This window comes from Poecilia reticulata, linkage group LG14 (assembly GCF_000633615.1).
Source record: "Poecilia reticulata strain Guanapo linkage group LG14, Guppy_female_1.0+MT, whole genome shotgun sequence".
Classification (NCBI taxonomy): domain Eukaryota; kingdom Metazoa; phylum Chordata; class Actinopteri; order Cyprinodontiformes; family Poeciliidae; genus Poecilia; species Poecilia reticulata.
This window is the reverse complement of record NC_024344.1, coordinates 1640674-1661543: the sequence shown is the minus strand read 5'-3', so window position 1 is coordinate 1661543 and position 20870 is coordinate 1640674. Positions and strand designations below refer to the sequence as shown.

Genomic DNA, 20870 nt, shown 5'->3' with positions numbered 1-20870 from the left:
GCTTTTTTGCTTCAGTTTATCAGGCTGTTCTGTATAATTCCAGTTTGCCACTGGTGTCCTCCATGCCGTGTCTTTGCTCAAACCAATTTGAATTGCCAAATTACCTTCTCAGCATGTCTTTACTGTGAATGGATTTTCCTCTCTATGGGCCCTGAACAGATTCACGAAGGACTGTTAATGTCACATTAAAACTAACCTTGAAGCGCCAAGCATGGGTCTGCATGACACAGCACACAGCGCAGCACACACCAAAGTTAAAGTACAATAATTAAAAGAACTCTGATAATAAATCTAAGTTTAAGTTAGTCCCCAACTAAAACTCAAAAGTTGTTTGTGCACCAATCATGGCAAACCAATCAAAGCAAGGCTCTGAACTTTCACGTTTATTTTGGTTTTCATTTCTTTTACTTCTCTCCATCCTCCACCAAGTTTGAAAGACATTAAGAAGGTATTATTCAGGTGCAACCAGCTGAATAATCAAAAACTCTCCTAAATCGGGCAACATCTGATCTCTTTCCTTCTGCCCATCACTTTCTCACTTTGGTTGGTTTCATCATTATTGTGTAGTCTACCACTATTTTTCTCAGGCGCGCTGATCAATAAATGAAGAATAGCAACTACAGGGTTCTGCAGCCTCTACGTTGTTATATTAATGTGCTTAAACATTAAAATGTTGCAGCTTCCACCCTGTCTGTGGTATTACACATAAACCTGAAAGATATGCCATTCATTTTAACTCTGTGAATTCATAAAAAAAAAGAAATGTTTCATAAAGGTTTATGAAAGTAATTTCTTTAGTATCATCTTTCAGCTGTTAGGGGAAGAAAATGATCACAAAGGGCTGCTTTCTCTAGATGCAAATCAGATCTGAATGTCCTCTAATCACACCTGAATGTCTGCTTTCAATTTCTAAAGAACATTTTTTTGTATTGGTAAAAAAAAAAAATTAAATAAATCAGATATCAAAATTGTTGCCGGTATTAACTGACATGATGAATGGAAAGGTGAATGTCTACTATCAGTCTTTTGAACAGTACTACATTGGAGCGGATCATTTACATTATTTTGCTTGCGATTTATTTTTCTACAGGGCAGAAATGGCAGCAGCTGTTTGGAGGACCTTTAAAGTTTTCAGATGACGTGAAAAAAAACAAAAAAACAAAACATGGGAAGCCAAGAGGTTTGACAGAGCAGGTGTTGGAAGGAGGAAACACAAGAGCTGGTAACCCTTAGGGAGAGGGAAGAGAGATGAAAAGAGGAACGACTTCCTTGTAGGACTGTGCAGAATCAAATTAAAGGAAAGAGACAAACTTGCAAGTTTCACTCCTGCTACATTAAAAAAACTACTTATGACTAACCTGTGAATATATCAACATTTTTCTTTGTCTAAACTGATGTTATTTCTAAAGATGACACACTAAAATAAACTGTTCAATACAATGCATTCTATAAGACCAGCAGTACAGTAAATCATGGAAGGAAACAATTATGCAGGTTCATATTGTGGTGCTGCCCCTGGTTTTGTTTCCACAAGGTAATCTCCTGAACAACCAATCTGAAAATAATGTGAATTCACAAGAGAGCTGAATTACTTAACGTTTCAGTTTGTATTGGCATTCTATTAGAACCTATAATAACATTTGAAACCTTGAAAACCTAGAAATGTATCTCCCATGATGGTTTCTTTATGCACAATGAGGGCTCATTTAGGTCTTCTAATTACATTTTATCCTATGATATTTCTTGGAGGGGCAGAGATATGTGGCTCTCATAATGGAATAAAAGATCTCCATGCTTTGTTTAGCTGCGCTCCAAACAAAAATTCCACAGGCACAGTTAAGTTGTTTTTATTTTACAATAAAACTGTCTCCTGGTTACAATAAAATGTCCACCCTTCCACAGAGAATCATTTTAACAGTGTCATTAAATCCTACAGCTCTCCTGCGTCCCTAAATGGGTGCTCTAGCTGGCACTGGCGACAGCAGAGGCTCATCCAAATTACTTCTTGGGACTCTCAAAATAATTGGGAGGCCATTAAATTGCCCTCGTCAGCTGCTGTTAATAAAGCTCAGCTGAACAAAATACCCCAAAGACATTGTCTCATGGATAATTTATACCTCAACTCTAGCACAAACAAGCTACCCTTAAATAAGTAATGGGGTCCTAATTAGCTTCAGATTGTCTCTTTTTAGCACTGATGCTTGGTTTTAGCCTGATGACACACAACCGTAGCAGAACTAAAAACTGAAGGATACAACTGAAGAGGGCTGACCACAGCTCATATGATCCGATTCATTCTATGACTCTTAATAGTCTGAAGCGTATTATTCATTAATCAGGTCACTAAGGATTAATGGGCATTTTGGTCTTGGGAAGCCTCTGATGTTGATGATGATGCAGTTTTCATCATAGCAGGGTTTGTTTCTCTTTAAGATTTCTGCCGTTATATAAAATTATCGAAAAACAAACAAACAAAAAAAAAACTGGATTGTTTTTAACCATAGGTGTTTTTCTTTAGAAATAATCTTCAAAGTGTGGCATCTGTACATTGTTCTCTGAAAAATAGCTTGAACTCTCTATGGTAACGGAGAGTTTTTGAATACTGCACTTTTAAGTCTTCTTATAGAATCTTAATTGGATTCAGTCTTAGACTTGGACTGAACCATTGTAATGTGAATATTCTTTAATTTATGCGATTTCAACAAAGCTCTGACTGTTTAAGGCTGTCGTACGTCTAGAGGGTGAACTTCTGCCCAGCTCCCAGCAGAACTTCTTCTCTGCAGTTTCTTTGATTGTTCTCCTTGCCTTGCCTCTCAGTTGTCATTGATGGCCACATCTTGGTTGGTCTGCAACTGTGCCACATTATCATCTGCAGAAAAAATTGAAAAGCATGTATAGTTTTCCTTCAACTTCAGCTATGCAGTACTTCGTGTGTCATGCATATATAATAGTAGTAAAATGTATTGCAGTTTGTAGTTGTAACATGACAATAAATGAGAAAGTCCTATGACAATGAACACTCTCAAGGCATGGAGCACACTGTTGTAAAACAAACATTCCTGTTTTTGATTTAAAAAGAAAGAACAAATTTGCCATTTACATGGTTAGATAAAATTATAAAAAACAGGCAATAAAAAATAGTAATCAACAGCAATATATCTGACAAAGCAGTTGTGTCACACACAGCTGAAAATATCACTTTTCCATGAGTTTAACTTTACTGTTCAGTTTTACTGCTGAGGCTTTGATTGATCTGCAGAGCAGTAGCTGTCAGCCTGGGACTTATTTAGCACGCTGAAAACCTACTAAAAATATTCCCCACAGCTGAGGAGCCTTCCGGCCTTGCTGTACCCATGATAGCCGGTGAGCTGGACAGTTTTCGCTGTTTGTGGGACGTGGAGGCTGTATGGCGAGTCAGGGACTGCACGGTTGCTGAGGTGCAGAAGCATTAATGATGCACTGGAGGCAAGCTGMAAAGGCATTTCCCCAGGGAGAMAAATACATGACAGGTGGGTGAAAGCACCGAGTCAGTTATGGCACTGATCTTACTGATGGGGAGTAATTAAGCCTATCAGTTTATACAGTTTGAAACTGTCCACAAAAACAATCACCCTCTCTTCTTAGGATGTCAGCTCTGGCTTTCCTGCATATCCACAGTTCCAGCCAGAGAAACCAGTATATGATGAAGAGTTTCTACTTTCTTGAAGATACATCTATGTAGCTAAAATTTGTATTCATCAAGTTTTGTTTTTATTTTCCAGAGTGTTTGTATTTCTGACTGGACTTACTGATATTACAGCTTTAGATGATGGTTTTTAGTTTGCTAACAAGGTAAAAAGCCAAAGAGAAGGGCGATATTTTCCAAGAGATGGGAAAAAGAACTACAAATCAGAAAAAAAAACAAACAGTCAGCAAGAATGAGAAATCCTGGATTTGGTGTAAAGAAAAATTATACAAAGCCTTTTTTAAGACAGAACTCTCCACTGATTTCCATGTAGCTCGAAGCATTTGTTACTCATGTCAGAATTTTGATCTATTTGGTGCTTTGTGCACATACATTGAAAAGCTTTGCAGCATTTCAATGTAGTCAAAACGAGTAAAACTGAAAATGTCTGACTCCAAAATGCTTGAACACTTATAATAAAAGTTCAACACTTGTTTTGTAAACTAAAATTAGTAACATGATCTTTGGAACCATCAGTTTATCCATTCAGCTCTGATCTTAAACTCTTTTAGGTGATTGGATCTACGTTGCCAGGCAGGTAGTGTTTGATTTGAGGTGCAAAACTGAACAATGTAAGGTGTTTCAAAATGTCCCTCATACAACATTAGGAAACTACTTTTAATAGCAGAAACTCAGAATGCCATTAAGATAATTTAAATCAAAAGTTAAATATTGAAGTTCAGCCTGAATCTCTGCTTCACATCAAATAAAACGGTCCTATTGCAGCTTGGTCCTATTGCACCCCCAGAAGTCTTTTTATGTTCTAAGATGGTGTATTATTTATTGAAAGAAAAAGTAGGATTTTGCCTGGGCTGAGAGAAAATCACACTGAATTGTTCCAAGAACATCTTGTCACAATAGAGAGCTTAGGCAGGAGGAGACACTGGAAATGTGATAAAAGCCTGAAGTAATGGGTCACAGGCATTCCTTCTGAGGACTATCTGAAGACAATAATATTTATAGAAGATCTAACAGTGCTCATCTTTTTAGAAGCTGACGTTTTAAAATTATATTTTTATGAAGTCAACATTTGCTTTTAGAAAATACTGACAAGTGGAAGAAGAAAAAAGCTCACCGACTTACATCAGAAGGAAACTATTTAATACATTGATTTATTTCTCAATTTTAATCCTTTAGTTTTTGATTTTCTCAGTTTATTAAGTAAATGCCTCTTTAGATTATTAAGAATATTTAACAAATAAGATTCAAAGGAAAAGTTAGTTTCAGTAATGAACCGCAACAGGAAGAGAGGTGTTTTAAATTCTTTAAATAAAACTTGGAAAGGGAAGTGACGAGAGTAATTGCTTGTCAAGTTTGTGACACGTCTACTTGCTTTCCCAGATGTCTTATAGAAATCCCATTTTTCAAAGTACCTCGCCTTCAAGTTGTTTAAAAGCTTATTTAAAGTTATAGATCTTTGGAATGTGTATTGATTAAAAGTTAAAACCACTCAACCCTTCAACTCCCCGAAAGTCAATTTCACATTGACCCAAGCAAGTGGATTGTACAAATCCCCACTTTGTCTATAGGAATTGTGGTCCGTGTGCTTGCTACTCTGGTGCACCTTTAATTGCTCCTTAAAGTCTGTCAAAATCTCAGACCCGGATTCCACTGGTGTCAGTCACCGTAATTGGTCTTAAAGAAAACAAACTAATACACATCACCCCTAGAGACTTCTTCGACAAGATGAGTTAGCAAGCTTTGGAGCGATGTTTTTGCTATACTGACCAATACATGTGTTGCTAATGTTTTCAAATAATATATCAAGCAATAAGTCTAATAAGAAGAGACCTTTTGATCTACCCAAAACCCTTTAAGGGATAYTTACTTTAGGTAAGTTTCTGTGCGAATGCTATTTGTATGTTGTATGCAAGTTTGTAGGACAGACAATTCATCAGTGGAAGGCAAACAGATGGTTAGATAGACATCTGGTTTCAGCTGATTTTATCAACTTAAACTGAAAATATTTGCATCCAGGGTTACTGGATGTCAAAATTGTTGCTTGTTGCAATAATAGAGTTAAATTAGAGAGGGTTACCTTGCTATATTAAGCTGCATGAACCCAAACAGCCTGTTTATGAATTGATTTTTCCTCATGCTCATAGTGATATAACATCTACTAGAGGTAAGGGAAATACTCCTGATAATAACTTAATAGAAACTTTTTTCAGAAAATAATCTGAACCATCCCTGTAAGAATAAAACAGATCAAATAAGTTGTGTCCCTCTGCTCATGCAGATATTTTTCTTTGTGTGACGCCTAAAGAAACACTGAAACATTTGGCAGGTGGGACACTGAAAGCAAGGCAAGTTGGCAGCGAACATCTGGTTAAGCCCTCTCAAGCTCACAAAATGAGGTGACAGAATGTTTGGCAGGGAGTTGGTGGTTTGTAAAGTGATAATCCAGGTGAGCAAGATAAAGTAAATCTCTTTACACAGGTTTTACAAAGATTTGAGCCGTTCCATTTCAGTTCCACTAAGTTTTCCCAAACATTCAATTTAATTTTCATGGTAGTTCTACTCTCTCCATCTTAAAAGAATCAGAAATATACAAGACATAATTCAGTACATCCAATAAAAGAAAGAAAGAGACATGTAGAGGTATATTAAATGACTGAACTGGGTTTTCGGGGGCAAGTCATCAGTGTTTGTTTAAACAGTAGTGGAGAATTTAAAAAAAACAACAAAACAACAACTCATGAACATACATCACAAGAAAATTCCAAGAATCAAAATGCTCCATAACCTTTTACACTGGCATGAACTTTTTCTTTTTAAATTTCAATTTCATGTTAAAACATTTACAGAAAATTAACATCAGTTCTAATGTTTTATGAAAACATTTTCTCTTTCCACTTTACTCATTCAAATGTTTTCTATTAGAAAGTGTTTTGTGCTTGCAGAAGTGAAACAGCACATATATTCACTGATGCTGATTAGTCAAAAGATGGGGAAATGATCATGCATAAAAATGTCAAATATTGGGATTTACTGATAGAAGAGCAAACATCCATTTCGCATTTGAAGTCAATCAATTACTCTCCCATGTTGTTTTTTTTAGTTTAAGCAAATATTCCTTAGCATTGACTTCTGCTAAAAACCAATAAAACATTTTACTGGTGAACCTAATAATTTGATGGAACAGAGTGTTTTCCAGGACATGCACCTTAAACATCCTACTGTCTGGGGCATTTAAACAGACCAGAAATCCTTTGTTTTAATACAAAGAGGATTAATTAAATAAATGAAACATTTAATTTTGTTTATTTATAAAAGATTTAGTGGAATGAAATAAAAGAGATGGATTTATTGAAATGGATTTCCTTAAATACGATGCTGGGTGTACATGTGCAAACTGTACATCTGCATTGGATCATCTTGAGAATATCTGCGAACATGTTCATAAGTTGCTTGCAGTATATGATGATCACCTGGCATCTGGACAGCTTCATAACAGTCTGAATGTACAGTAAGAATATGTGCTCTATGGTTATAGAGCATATATTATAAGCAGTATTCTACGCTGACGGTGAAGTGATAGGATCCTCCTATTTTGTTTCAAACTGATTTATTCTTTGCTAAAATAATGCTGCAGGGTCAACTATCGCACAAACAATAGCCATAGCTTATAAGTGGGAATGTGTACAATGTCACATACTAGCTTGAATTTACTAAAGGCAATTGAGCAGCTAATGAGAACTATTAGACGAGAAAAATATTAAAGAGAAAGTGTTTTGCTCTTCAGCACATATTGGAAAACAACCATCATACTGGCTGTTCTCAAGAAGTCTGAGTGGCTAAATGCAATGAAACAGCAGAGGAATGTCATGCTCTCACTGCAGTCCTAGATTTGATAATGAGTGACAGAAAAATACATTGGCTCATATTCTTTTGCTGAGTTATGAAGGGGACTAAGTTTTTAAATTTAAAATAAAGTTCATATTGGTTTTACAATATATCAGTTTTATTATGAGTTACATAATTAACCAAGACATTTTAAATACTTGGTGAAAGGAATTATACATTGTTCCCATTTTTTTATTTATTTTTTTGTTGTTTTGAAAAAATAACCCTGAAATGTTTGGTGTGCAGTTGTAATAATCCGCCAAAGTTAATATTGTGGGGGTTTTTTTTTTGGGGGGGGGGGGGTTGCAATCAGGGGAGATGAATGTTATGTTATTTCTTATTCTAGGCTTCCTATGCTGTCTTGTCATACTTGTAGTAGAGGATCTGAAAAAAAATAAGTGAATGTATTTTAATGTCAAAAATTACTTTTATGCAAATAAACAAAAGTACCTGATTGTGTGTTGCTGCTGCTAGAGAACATAACTAGGCATGCCTCAAATAGTCATCCTTATTTCCACAGAAACATTTAAACAAAAAGTATCCTTATTTTAATTTACAGACACAAATCCAGAGATAAACATACTTATTTCCCCCTTTTCCACTTGTGGAAGATATATTCTGTATACACAAAATGCTAAATAATTTGTCACAGAGTTTACACTCTTATTGAAGTATAAGGAGAAAAAACACCTAGTCTATGATTAATCTCAAGTGCTCACTATTAAAGAACATGTTGAAATGTGGTGGTAGGTTGGCAGGATAAAAACATGTGATAGTGAGATATCCAGACCAGGGTAATTAATCTTGTGAAAGTCCTGGCAGATTGATTAGTTAAAATAGATTGCAGGTGATATGGAACCTAGTTGCTGCAATGAACCATGATGTCTGCATTATTTCATTTAGTTCTGCCTAATGTACCAGGGTTGTGGCACCTTCATGTTACCTGGCATGGAAAATTAATTGAAGTCTCTCCGAGACTCATGCATTAGTTTGGGAGTCATGCTATTCTGCAATGCAATGGAATATTTGTTTAGGTAACATTTTGTTTACACATGTCTACAAACTGTTACATGACAGTTTGTAGACAAAAGGAATTACACAGTCTAAAAAAATATTATACTGTTAAGGACAGGGAGAACAAACAGGTCATATCAGTGACAGGGTGAAGATAATGGGGGATTACGTAGGACGGATGAGGAATTCAATCATGTTTCAGGTTATTCTAGCAGAAAATGCCAGGCAGTCTGTGAATGTGAGGAAGTTGAAACTTGGGCTCCGCTGGACCTTCAAACAGGACAGCGACGGCAAGCGTGTCTCAATCTCCAATAAGGCTTAGTTTCAGAAGAAGTCCTAAAAGACATCAGGGACCACAAAGGTCAACATGAATTGAACTCAATTAAAATTTTCTGGTGGGATTTGAAAAAGGCAGCTGCAGCTCAGAAACTGAAGAATATTACTGAACTGGAGGAGTTGAAAAGTGAGCCAAGATTCCTCAGGACTTCTTTGTGGCTATGAATCACATTTGCAGCATTTTGATACACTAAGCATGTTTGTCCTCAGGTGTCATCCTTCTACCTTGATGACMCCATCCTTCATAGCATTTAAATGAAGCCATTATAGTTTTTCATTCAGCCTCCTCTGCTGTGATCAATAAGTGGTTTGCATAGTCCAGCGTCTTTGCTGAAAGGCCACAATGTGAGGCAGAAAATGACGTCTGTGGTTATTTTTAGTTGTCCGTGCAAAAGATGCGAAGTCAAAACAATGATGGACTGATGTTTGGCAGAAATTACTTTGCCCTTTTGAGTAACAAATGGCATTTTTAACACCAGTTGCCATTTATTAGTAAACAGTGATTGCTTTCACTGTCCTTCCCTGATCTTTATTGCTATCTGGAAGATTGATGGAGGTGATCAAAGAAAAAAAAAGTCATTATTTAGAGGAAAGGAATGGGTCTGACTTTGAAATTTGGTATTGATTAAATCTGGTCCTCCTCAGTCTGACTTTCTATGTCAACATGATTGCATACAAWKKWMMWWWMAWWWTTWRGKWAAMMRKTTKGKKGRRKWMYKSCMAWYCMAAWTYYWWTYMARGRAWTWAAAGKTTTWWTYTKKKRWTKKKRWTTTTTTGGTTTACCTGATCTGATTGATACACCCAAACAGGAAGCAATCATTGCAAATGGTGGTGCGAGACCTGAAATTGACCAAAGCATTGGAAAATATCTCAATATATTCAACCTACATCTTAAATGAGTCTTATTTGGGGGCACAGTGGCCAAGCCCATCTAAGCACAAAATATTGATTTTCTTTTTCGAGCACATTACTTAGTCAGTTCTTTATAGCATTGAGAATGAMGTCCTTCCACTGTGACAGCTTTTATCTATTCCAAGTCTATTTCAGTCTCTTTTGCCCAATCTCCCTCCCATAGCTTCATTCCTCTTTCAACCTTTTSTCAGCTTTTGTTCCATCCTTTTGTTCCAAACGTGTTGTAATGGACCTTGAAAATGTATCAATGTAATGATATTGAATCAGCATTTAACTCAGACATGCACTTTTCTTCATGCACCACATGCTGAGCTTAAACAAACAAGCAACATGTCAAATTGCCAACAACTGTAACTATTTTCTGTATCCTGGAGTCTTTTGGTTTTTGATTAAAATAGATGAACAGCAGCAAAGTAAAAAGGAACAAATCTCAATTTTATCTCAAGCTCATTTGTTTTTGATGTTCTGTTAATCTCATTTATGTTGCACTACCAAAAGATTTTAAATAGCAAATAACTTTTGTTTAGAAAACCTAAATAAAATATGTTACAATAAAAGACAAAAAACAGGGAGAACAAATAGAAAAATACATCAACATCTTTGAAGAAGAAAAAACAGAAGTAGTTGATCATACACTCCTAATGCAAAATCCCACTACCAGTCACATTTGTTGCTAGCGGATGATAAAAAGGTTTATTGTAAGCAGAAATTCAAAATGCAAAACAAAGAAAAATATCCTGATTGAGTTGGATCAACAAAGGGAAGTGATAGAGTCTAAAGCTTCATCTGCAGTAACCAGAAGGATCTGGTGGATTTCAATGAAGTTCTTCTACATTCTACTAAATTACTTTGACGTTTGTACTCATTACGTACTGGAAACTGAAAAAGCTCAAGGGTGAAGGCACTTTTTAAAACAGTAATTATGATTCTTTTTAAAATCTAATTTTGCTCATTCTCCCCATCGTTAATATGCACTTTACAGTTGATCATCATGAAAATAAACTACTCTAAATAGCTATCATGTTTGACTCAATGTAAGATGAGCTTTTTATAGGCACCACATTATACAACAACCATACATCAGGAGGAGTGTCAGTGAGAGTGTGGTCTAGAAATGCGAAAGCCAAAGCAGCTCAGTTGCATTTGATCCGCTACACACTCCATGATAGGCCATCAACTTGGCCCAATGTTGCAAGAAAAAGAGAGAGAGGCAAATATTCTAAAGTGATTTCCCTGACATGCAATATAGGATTTATGGAAAAGGCGAGGGTTTGCTCATCTTCATTGGATCTTTCAGGAGATGGTAAAGAAACTCAGACCTATACTTCCAACTGTCACTGAAAAGGGACAGAAGTATAATCCGTATTTGACAAAGGGGCCTTCAGATTTGTTACGCCTCTCAGACATTTGGTGCCCATAAAAGTCAAACACACCCAAAGCATATTTCAAGGTTTTGCAACTTTCCCATGTTTTGGAAGTGAGGAGGAAAAAGACACGGCATCCGAGCGACTGCCAGCCATTTTCTGTTGATGAGATGTTTCATGCTTCTTTAAGCATAGATTGCAAAATAAGATTCACATTGTGTCCTCCAGTGCTGAGGGAAATGATTATGGCCTTGCGGGCAAAGCTGTCTCAGACTACAGAATGAATATGCCAGTGAAGCATACCACATTAAGATGCTATGGACCAAGGCGTGCACTTATTCTGCTGYTGATAATGCCCCATGGTGTTGCCAACTCTCAAAGAACTTCCCACAGCAAGAGCACAACATGACAAGGAGTTACAACTTAGAGGAGAGGAATGTTCCTGCACTCTTCCACATGTTTGTCTGTAATACTCACTTACAGTACATGTATGAGTAGTTGCTGTGATTCTTGTCCTTAGAGACCTGTCAGAGCCAAATACAGAGTTCTACAGATATTGATTTGGGGGAGATTGTGTTTTTTTTAGGAGGTTGGCTCAGGCAGTTTCTTTCTGAGTGGCTCACAGTGATTGATGTAAACCCATCACAGGCTCCAATGAGACCTTTTGCAGAGCTCAGACAACAAGTTGCAAATCTCTGGGAGGGAGAGCGTTCTCATTTATCACCGATACCTATTTAGCAGCTGTTGCTCAAAGAGCCTCCTGCTGCTCCCTCACAACATTTGCTACAGATTACATTTTGCCAGGTTTTCTCCACGGTGGAACAATAAAGGATATTTTGAATTTTGTTTCTAATTTTAAGCATTTTACTTGTTGCCAGGGAAACAAAGTACTTTGTAAGAAACTTTACCTAATTAAAGTGTTGTCATCTCTTAGGAACAATTCTTCAACAGCACTGATTGTGTTTTACAAAGGAACAAAAACCTTTMCAATTATGTGGCGGATTTACTGTTGATCTAAACGGAAAAGCTTGGGCCATCCACCCCTCCACCTTACACTCTATTGGGCTACGAAGGTAGAAGCCATGAAGGCACATGCCAGAAAAACTTCCAAAACAGTTACCAAAMCCTAAACAAATTAAAAAAATATATAAATGTTTTGTTGTTTTGCTCTGAACATGTGCCTGCTCTTGATCCGTTTCGTGCAGACATTCATTGTTTAAGATAGGCAGGAGATTTCTGTGCCAGCAAATATAATTTGCTCACAGCAAATACTTAAGCAGGTCATCACAACAGGAAGAAAAAGTTAAAGGGCAGCAAACAGAATGAGGTTTACTTCAATGACAAGAACATCTTGTCCTGCTATAGATGCAGTGGAACAGAATGAGGAAAGGCTGGGGGCTGTTGTGATGCGATTTTCTGGATGTGTTTGGGACTCAGTTTTCTCATCTGCTCATGGAGAGGCTGAGGGGCGCAGGGGTAAAAAAGTAGAGGGTGAAATATGCTGATGGCTGTAGATAATGTGACGATGAAGGGGAGTGAAAAAAAGACAGCATTTGCTTACTGAGTGAAAGTTTACACCACAGAAAATCAGCAAATTTGGAACTATCCAAACTTTGGTTTTRTTCAGGTTACTAGAAAATATTCGCATTTCACTACCAGTGTGTCAGCAGCATTAGTGGTAAAAATAACTCACTCAAAGTGAAGAACTAGACAATAATCTATACTTTGTTTTTTATCCACAAGGTTCTATTCAGGATACTGTGATGAAAGACGCAGAGTGACAAACAAGATTAAAAGTGAGGATAAAAGGAGACAAAGAGAGCAGAGGAGCCTTGTTGCTGTAGTCAAGGGTGAATGCTGCACTTTTCAACTGTGCCTCCCTATTTATTATTAAAGCACTCAGATGAATCTTTCATGCGCCGGAAATTAAAGAACAGAGTGAGGGAGTACATGGATTAAATTAGTGATAAAAGAAAGCAACTGAAAAGAGTCAGTGAAAGGCAGCATTGAATGGAAGGAGGTACCGTCCCTTTAAAAGTATCTGTATACTATCATTTTGTTATATTACAATTACAACTTTCATCATAGTTTTGGGAATTTCACAAGTCATAGCAGTGACTAATTGTGAAGTGTAAGAAAAATTATTGATTGTTTATTAAGTCTTTGACTTATAAATAAAAAAAACTAGGTCTTGCATTTCTATTCAGCCCTCTTTACTCTGAAACCACAAAATAAAATCTAGTACAACAAATTTCCTTCAGAATTGAATAAACAAGTCTAGTTCAACCGTGTGCAATTCAATGTCTGTATAAATACTGCAGCCCTGTGAAAGTTCAAAATATTTCTCAGAGAATATTGTTGAACAAACAGCATCACAAAGACCAAAGAGCCAGAAAGAGAGRCCAGGAAACTGTGAAGTAGAGTTTAATGGAGGTTTAAGATAGAAAACAATAGCCCAGCTTAGCACRWCTAAGGGAACACTGCTCAGTTCATCATCTGAAAATGGAAAGACTACGGCAAAACTGCAAATCTACCAAGATGTGGCTGTACAATTCAGCCAAAAAAATTGGGCAAGGCAATCAATCAGCGATCAACATTTCTCTGGAGGAGCTGGAGAAATCCACAGCTCAGGTAGGAAAATCTGTCAACAAGACAGCTAATTAATTATTCACTATAGCAGTGCACACACCAACCCCATTATGAAACCTGGTGACACCAGCATCATTCTGTGGGGATGGTGTTTGAGAGAATGAAAAACAAAATGGAAGTCAATCCACGCAAAAACCCAATACAGTTTCCTTCCACTTCAGTTTTACACGAYTACTACTTTCTAATTCTGCTACTTTCTCTTACATAAACTTCCAGCAAAACAAGTGCCAGCAAAAATCTTCAGAGAAACAAATACATGCTTAGTGTGTATAGACAATGRTCATATGAAATCCTTTTGATAGCTAAAACTTCAGTTCCATTACTCACAATTTACGTAGAAGGCAAAACATTGCAGCTTTTTAAAGCTKAACCCATTTGGGGAAATTCAGAGTTTACTTCTGATCAAACKTATCCGTTTTCTGTTTTTGGAGCCATCCATCTCAGTTGTACACACTGTTCTCTGTCTCTGRTATTTTCCCAAACAGACATTGAGACAACGTGCAGCACCCAATTGCCTTTGATATTTTCTTCTGTGAAGTTTCATGAGTCATTAAAATCGGGGGCGTATCAACTCAGAATTTGTGACTTTATATGAGTTAATGTCACTTTGAAGGCTACAGACTTTATTGCGAATATAATATGTACTTCCTAATATCAAAGAATTTTCATAGTTTTGTATAAAAAGTACGTCATGCAGTGTGACTCATGAAGTTCACTTGAAGGTCATAAAATAGCTATGAAAGTTGGATATTTGACTTTTCTCACATTTTCTCTGATACAGAAAACTGCTCAGTTTCATTTCCAGATTTTATACAAACGTTCTTTAAAATTAATGCTGAAACAAATTCTGTGGTTCCTATTACTGTATCAAACARCAACTCATTTGGTAAAATCTGACGTGATTAAGTTGTTTATGACCCAGTTACTAACTATGCAGCATCCTTTCAACATCACACCTTGCATAAGCCTGACAGGATGTTGTCAGCAGTGACGATGTGTCTAAAACAAGCAATCTCCTGCCGGGTGCCAGATGTGTGAAAAGGCAACTCTAGACAAAGCCTGGGCATGATTCAAAGTCAAAAGTAAAGTTCATATTGTTCACAGATTCAGAAAAAGAAGTAAAACTGAGGCCGGTGTACGTGTGAAAAAGGGAATAGGATGGAGAGATAGTGAGAGAGACGGAGGCAAAGCAAAAAGGTGTAGATGAAAGGAGGCACCCTGCTGCTTTTGGCCTGGATTACACATCTCATGCAACTAATTTAAAATCTTTTTCCTGTACAGTGCCTCTGTCAAATAGTCAGCAATAAAATTGCTCCTACAGCACTTGTCCTGATTTAACCATTATGCAGCAGTTTAATTTGCTACCATTTTAAGTCATTAAGGAAAATAATACTCACTTCTGAAAAACTGCTTTAAAAACTCTGCTTTTTTCTGCATAATTATATAAAGCAACTTCATAAAAAATGAACAATTTACCCTTTTGAATTGTAGCCTGATTACTGTATGTCAGTTTGATTAAAGAATATCATTACACATGTTTACTTACCATTTAACATGTGTTGCTTTTTGTTTGAAATCCATAGTGGATATGTAGAATATCAACTAAAATAATGACTGATACATTATTTATGAGTAGCATGCAAATAAAAATTTCATGGGGAAAATAAGCTGCTATAAAAAATTTTGCAGATGGACTTTTTTTTCAAGTTTTTTTTCAGCACAAACATTCTAAAGTATTTGTCAGAATTTCAGAACCAAAATGTCGACTTTCAAGAGTTGCTAAAAAATAATAGTTTACTGCTTTTYATGGTGAAATGTTTTGATCAACTCTAGTCCTGATCAAAATGACTAAATACTAAAACATGAGACAAATGTAATTGATGGCTTAATCAATTTGTTAAAAAGTAATTAATGCTTTTACTATGCTGTTCTATTGTTACTTTGATGGACCTACCTATTATCTAGCAGGTAGAAATATAATTTCTATGAAAAACAGTGGCTAATTAGTAACACCAGACTGCTATTTTTTTTAGTATGCACTTATTTTTTATCAATTTATGACTGCCTGTATACATCTTTGTTTTTAAAATATTGTATGTTGGCTAATCGTTTTGCTGAACCCTGTTTATTTTTTGTCCAGTGCACCTCAATTCCACAAAAGCAGAACATAACTACAACTGAGACATTCAAACATCTGCATCCAATGTAAATTATAATTAACTTAGCATCTACCCAAGATGAAAAAGCTGCTGTAAAAGTTGACATCCAATGTCTCATTTCAGTCTCTCCCTCCATCTCCCTCCTCCTCCCATTATTTTGCACAGTTTAAGTTAATCCATAATAACTGAATTATGTTAATACTTTCAACCTAAATGTCTGCAACCCTCCGCCCCCGAAAAAAAAAAAGATTGGTTTAATCAACACTGGTTAAACATTAAAGCAAGTGTTAAACATTACCAGAGCCATAATCAATCTAACCAGACTCTGATTAAGCATAGTGTCATTAAGCAGCCCGTCTGTTTGTGACATTTGGTTGGATTATAATTGATTTGGGCATGTTGTGTATTTGTGAGATAGGGCAAACAGAAGGAAATCAAAGCAGCCCGGCTCTGAGATGGAGCATCTGGCAAGTTGACATTTAGTTGGCTCGCTGTCTAACCACCTGTAAAGGTCTGTTTGTTCACATGCCTGTTTTCGTTTTGGCTCGTCTGCAAAAAGCTGCATTATATTTTTATTTATCTCAACAACCATCAACTTTTCAAAACTTAATCTTGCTTTGATAAAATAGTCAAATGTTACCATTTGAAAAAAAAGTATTTATAGATTAAKATTAAGAAATATCTCCCTCTAGTACCGTTTTAAGTGAAGAAGAAAAGGCAATAAGCACTTGATTCCTGGCAAGTAGAAACTTAGAAGCAGCTCAGTGGTGGCTCTGTTACAAAAACACAACATGTTAAAACCAGAAGTTTACATACACAGAATTAAAAAAATCCTCTGCTTGAAGTTAAAGTAGACACAACTTGTCTTGTTTAAAGTCAGTTTTGTAAAAATATTACTTTATACAAAATGCCGCAATAATGATAATCTGTCAGAGATTCATTTATTTATGTTGTCAAAATCCAAACTTTTCTTTATATAATGATTAGTATCTCATTATCCAGGAAAGTTGAAGTAATGATAAAGCTTTGGACACATCAAAACCCCCCCAAAATAATCAGCAAACTAACAAATAACTGGCTGTTTGTAGAGTCGTTGTCCTACAATGTGAAGGTTGTAGATTTTCTTCCAGTTTCCTCCATCGCATGTCTATGTGCTCGTGGGCAAGACACTCAACTCCATTTTGCCTCCTGATATGCATATTACTGTAGATATGTCTGTGTGTTTTTGACTTTATAAGAATAAACTGTTTTTGTACTTTATTCTTAAAGAAAAACCTGATTATGGAGGCTAGAATTCTTATACTTTCTTAGCAGTGGATTAGAAAATGACTGTCTCAAATACTGGAACAGTCTACACCATGACTAACAACCCAGTTCAATTTTTGTTCTGACTAAAATTTTTCCATTAAAATTTGTTTATAATTTGAGGGCATATAATTAGGGATAAAGGTACAATGGATTCCAAACACATATTCCATAAATAGATCTCTCTAATGGATGTGAGCCTTCTCTTGTGGGATTTGTCTTCATGACTCTCCTGCCCAGTGGCTACCTGGGAAGTCTGTCATCCATCAAGGGGAGAAAGAAATTGGAAAGAGGGAGATCTGAGAAGATAACCTCTTTGGTCTCCTGTAATTACTGCTGGTTTTAGGCTGTCCCACAGCACTTTCATTGATCATTGATAGTTAAAGCTTGCATGTGTCTGTTTCCAAACCTGTGACTTCCTATTACACAGTTATTGCTCTTACTGTCCCGAGGTTCTACCAACACAGAGACCTCCTGTTTGTATCACCATTCTCTGCCATTTTTCTCTACACTTTTTTTCAGCACACTTTTTTTAAACTTCATTTCATTTAATTGTAGCCTTTGTTTGATTTGTTTATTTTTCCTTTTATAKGCTTAAGGAGGATTACAGATTTRTTAAGGTTGTGTGAAGTAAACTGTCTTCTAAAGATATTTCAGTCTTCTGGATTATCAGAATGAAAACCGTTCTATGAAAACATCAGAGGTTTGTTGAGAGCTGTAGAAAAACAAAATCATAAAGACCAAGGAACACAGCAGAAAGTTGCCCGTGAAATATGCAATGCTAAGAAACTTGCCAGAAATAGCCTGAGAAAAAAAACTACATCATTCTGTCACATTTAAGTTACAAGAATGTAATTAATAAATAATTATTTCCAGTGACTAATTTTTATCCSAGTTTCATTAGTGTTTTCTTTTAGAGCTAAACAACGTGTGYTCAATTTTAATATTTGTTTAGGCCCTGGGCTGCAAAAGACACTTTTGAAAATCTGTTGCACAACAACACATTAAGTGGCATCTGTTCATGAGTGTTGATGTATTACTATTTGCTCTTAACCTAATTAAGAGCAAATTTGTTGTTTGAGCSTATAAAGCCACAGGTGGTGAACCATATCTAAATGAGGCTCCTTTTTACAACATGTAACTTGTTGGGCTGTAAATTTCAAACAATATCATCTGGAGGACTTCTGACTGGGTGGTTAAATTTGAYATGGATTAGCATTGGCAGGTACAATTTCCTTTCATCCGTTTTCCCCCTTCAGATTAATTATGTTACCATTTTATTTTGAAATATTGAAAAACCCAATTTCTTATAAACCCCCAGGGCTTCAGAGACTGAGCTGAGAGGAAGCTCCACAGTGACACAATTTCTGCTTATCTTTCCTTTCTATTCCACTTTCATCTTAAAAAATTTCTGTCTTTTCATGAAAATACTTCGATACTTATTTTTTTGTCTGTCTTCGTTTTTCAGTCTCACAACCTACTTTTGCTCCTGGCCTTTGCCTAAATGCTCGAACCCACTCCAAGTTTTTCACTCTCAGTATTGCTCCTCCTGGGTTGCTGTGATGTTTTATTACTCTAGCAGCAGGAGTATATGATATTGACCCCCTTCCACCTTGCAGTCAGCCTCAGTTAGTAGAGAGGGTGCAAAGAAATATAACAAAAACCAGGTTGATTGACTTTGATCGCAGTGCAACAGCAGGGGGCACTCTTAAGCCTCAAGCTGTCATTTGTTGCTGTCACTGCCAGCTTGTGTTTGACTGAAATGGGCAGAAGGGGAACAACGATGCTGCACTTTTGTCATGGTTTAGTTTTCTTTTGTTGTTTGTGCATGCGTGAGTGTGATCCCAGGCATGGAAAGTGTGTCCTTTGCTGCGCACTGGAAAAGGGCAGRAGCGTTGTGGGAGAAAGAAGCAACGTTGTCAATCTCATTAATATGGATGAGCTACTGCATATGTGTATGTTCACATGTGTGGTTTGTTGCTTTAATGATTCTTTTGCGATTAAGCATGCATTTGCCTCAATGATACCAAAGGACATGTCAAGAACGAGGAAATAATCCTTTGTGTACCATGTTACGGTTTTAATACAGATTTGCACTCAGTTCAAACTTAAGCTCAACAGACCGACAGTTCTAAAATAATTAGATTTTTCTTCATCCRCCAAAAGTCTACATTTCAAGAGTTGCGGGGAAAATTTTAAACATATCTAACTACTTCACCCCTGATTAGAGCTCAAAGTTATTTGATGACTAGATTTGGTCCAGTGGACAAAACTGACTAAAACATTTTCCTTTGGTGAATTGGTTTTAGACCAAGTTCAAATTCATATATTAAAACTGTGGACACTGAACCTATTCTGCTGCATCTTTGGCTGGAAATTGGTCAAGACCATCTCTGGACATAAAACTTCAAAGAACAGTGCTGAACAGCAGTTCAATTGTTTGTGAACATACGTGATGCACCACGGCAAAAGGGTTAGGGTTAGTGTGGAAGAAAGGGCCTTGGCGATGTGGAAAGTAAGAGAAAATCWGGCATACTGTAACAGTACCTCAAATAACCTTGTTTCATCCAAGGTATGCAACACATCTTCCCTGATCAAAGTAACATCACACTGAAACATTGAAGTAGAAATACWTCAGTACCAGAAGACCACATATGCCACTACTGACAGCTAATCTTACCACAGGCTGATAAAAACTGACCAATAACAGTGTAGGTTGAAAAGTGGCCTAATCTCTCACTTTCAGCTGCAACATTGAGATGACATGTCAGAATTTGGGGTAAACAACATGAAACCATAGATCCATTCTGCCTTGCATTAATAATTCAAGATGGTGGCAGAGCTGTAAACCTCTAGTTTTTTTATTTATTTATTTTGTTTGGTTTCAATGTGTCATGCACAAACCATTTTTTTTATTTAGATTTTCCTCCACCACTTGTGCAGGATACAATAAGCTAGACAAGTTGCATCATTTGTTGAAATGGTAAAGAATTGTTACTGTTGCACCATAGACTTTCAAACAAACAGAGGGACAAACATGTAGAGAACACAGAAACAAGGTAGATGGAAAACTGAAATTATATAAGAACCATTTCCAAAATGTAAATGTGAACAAATTCTTTTCTTTTTACTGTGCTTGCAGTCATTCTTTGATATAAGGCATGTTTGAGCCGACTAAAGTCTTTGATGGAAAATTCAAGGTGTCTCATTTATTGAACTTAGCATGTTAAGGTTAGCTTAAGAACTGATCCAGTGTTGATTGCACAGGACGAAAAGTGGGATTTTTGACCTTGTATTCTGACGCGAACGCAGCTCGTGTGCGACAGATATCGACAGCAATCGACAGTCTGCATTTTCAGTGTCTCACGACTCACGGGAGTCGAAATCTGTCGATTGCGGAATCCTAGGAGGGGGGAGTGGAGGTGCGGGGGAGAGGTGTTAACGACTCTACTTAGCATACGAATAGCCTAGCATAGCGGTTCTCAACGTGGGGGCGTTCAGAGGACAACAGGGGGCGCTGGCGGACATTTTTACAAAAGGGGGGCGCTGGGATGCCTTTGG

General features: G+C 36.7%; 1 long non-coding RNA gene across 1 annotated transcript in view; it reads right to left on the bottom strand.

Annotated features, from left to right (window-relative positions):
- Window positions 1-1831: 1831 nt before the first annotated feature.
- Window positions 1832-20870, bottom strand: part of LOC103475352 (uncharacterized) — a 73323-nt gene continuing 54284 nt past the window's right edge. Inside the window, exon 3 of the long non-coding RNA XR_535322.1 lies at window positions 1832-2869. This is a non-coding gene — a long non-coding RNA (uncharacterized LOC103475352). The remainder of the gene's footprint in view (window positions 2870-20870) is intronic.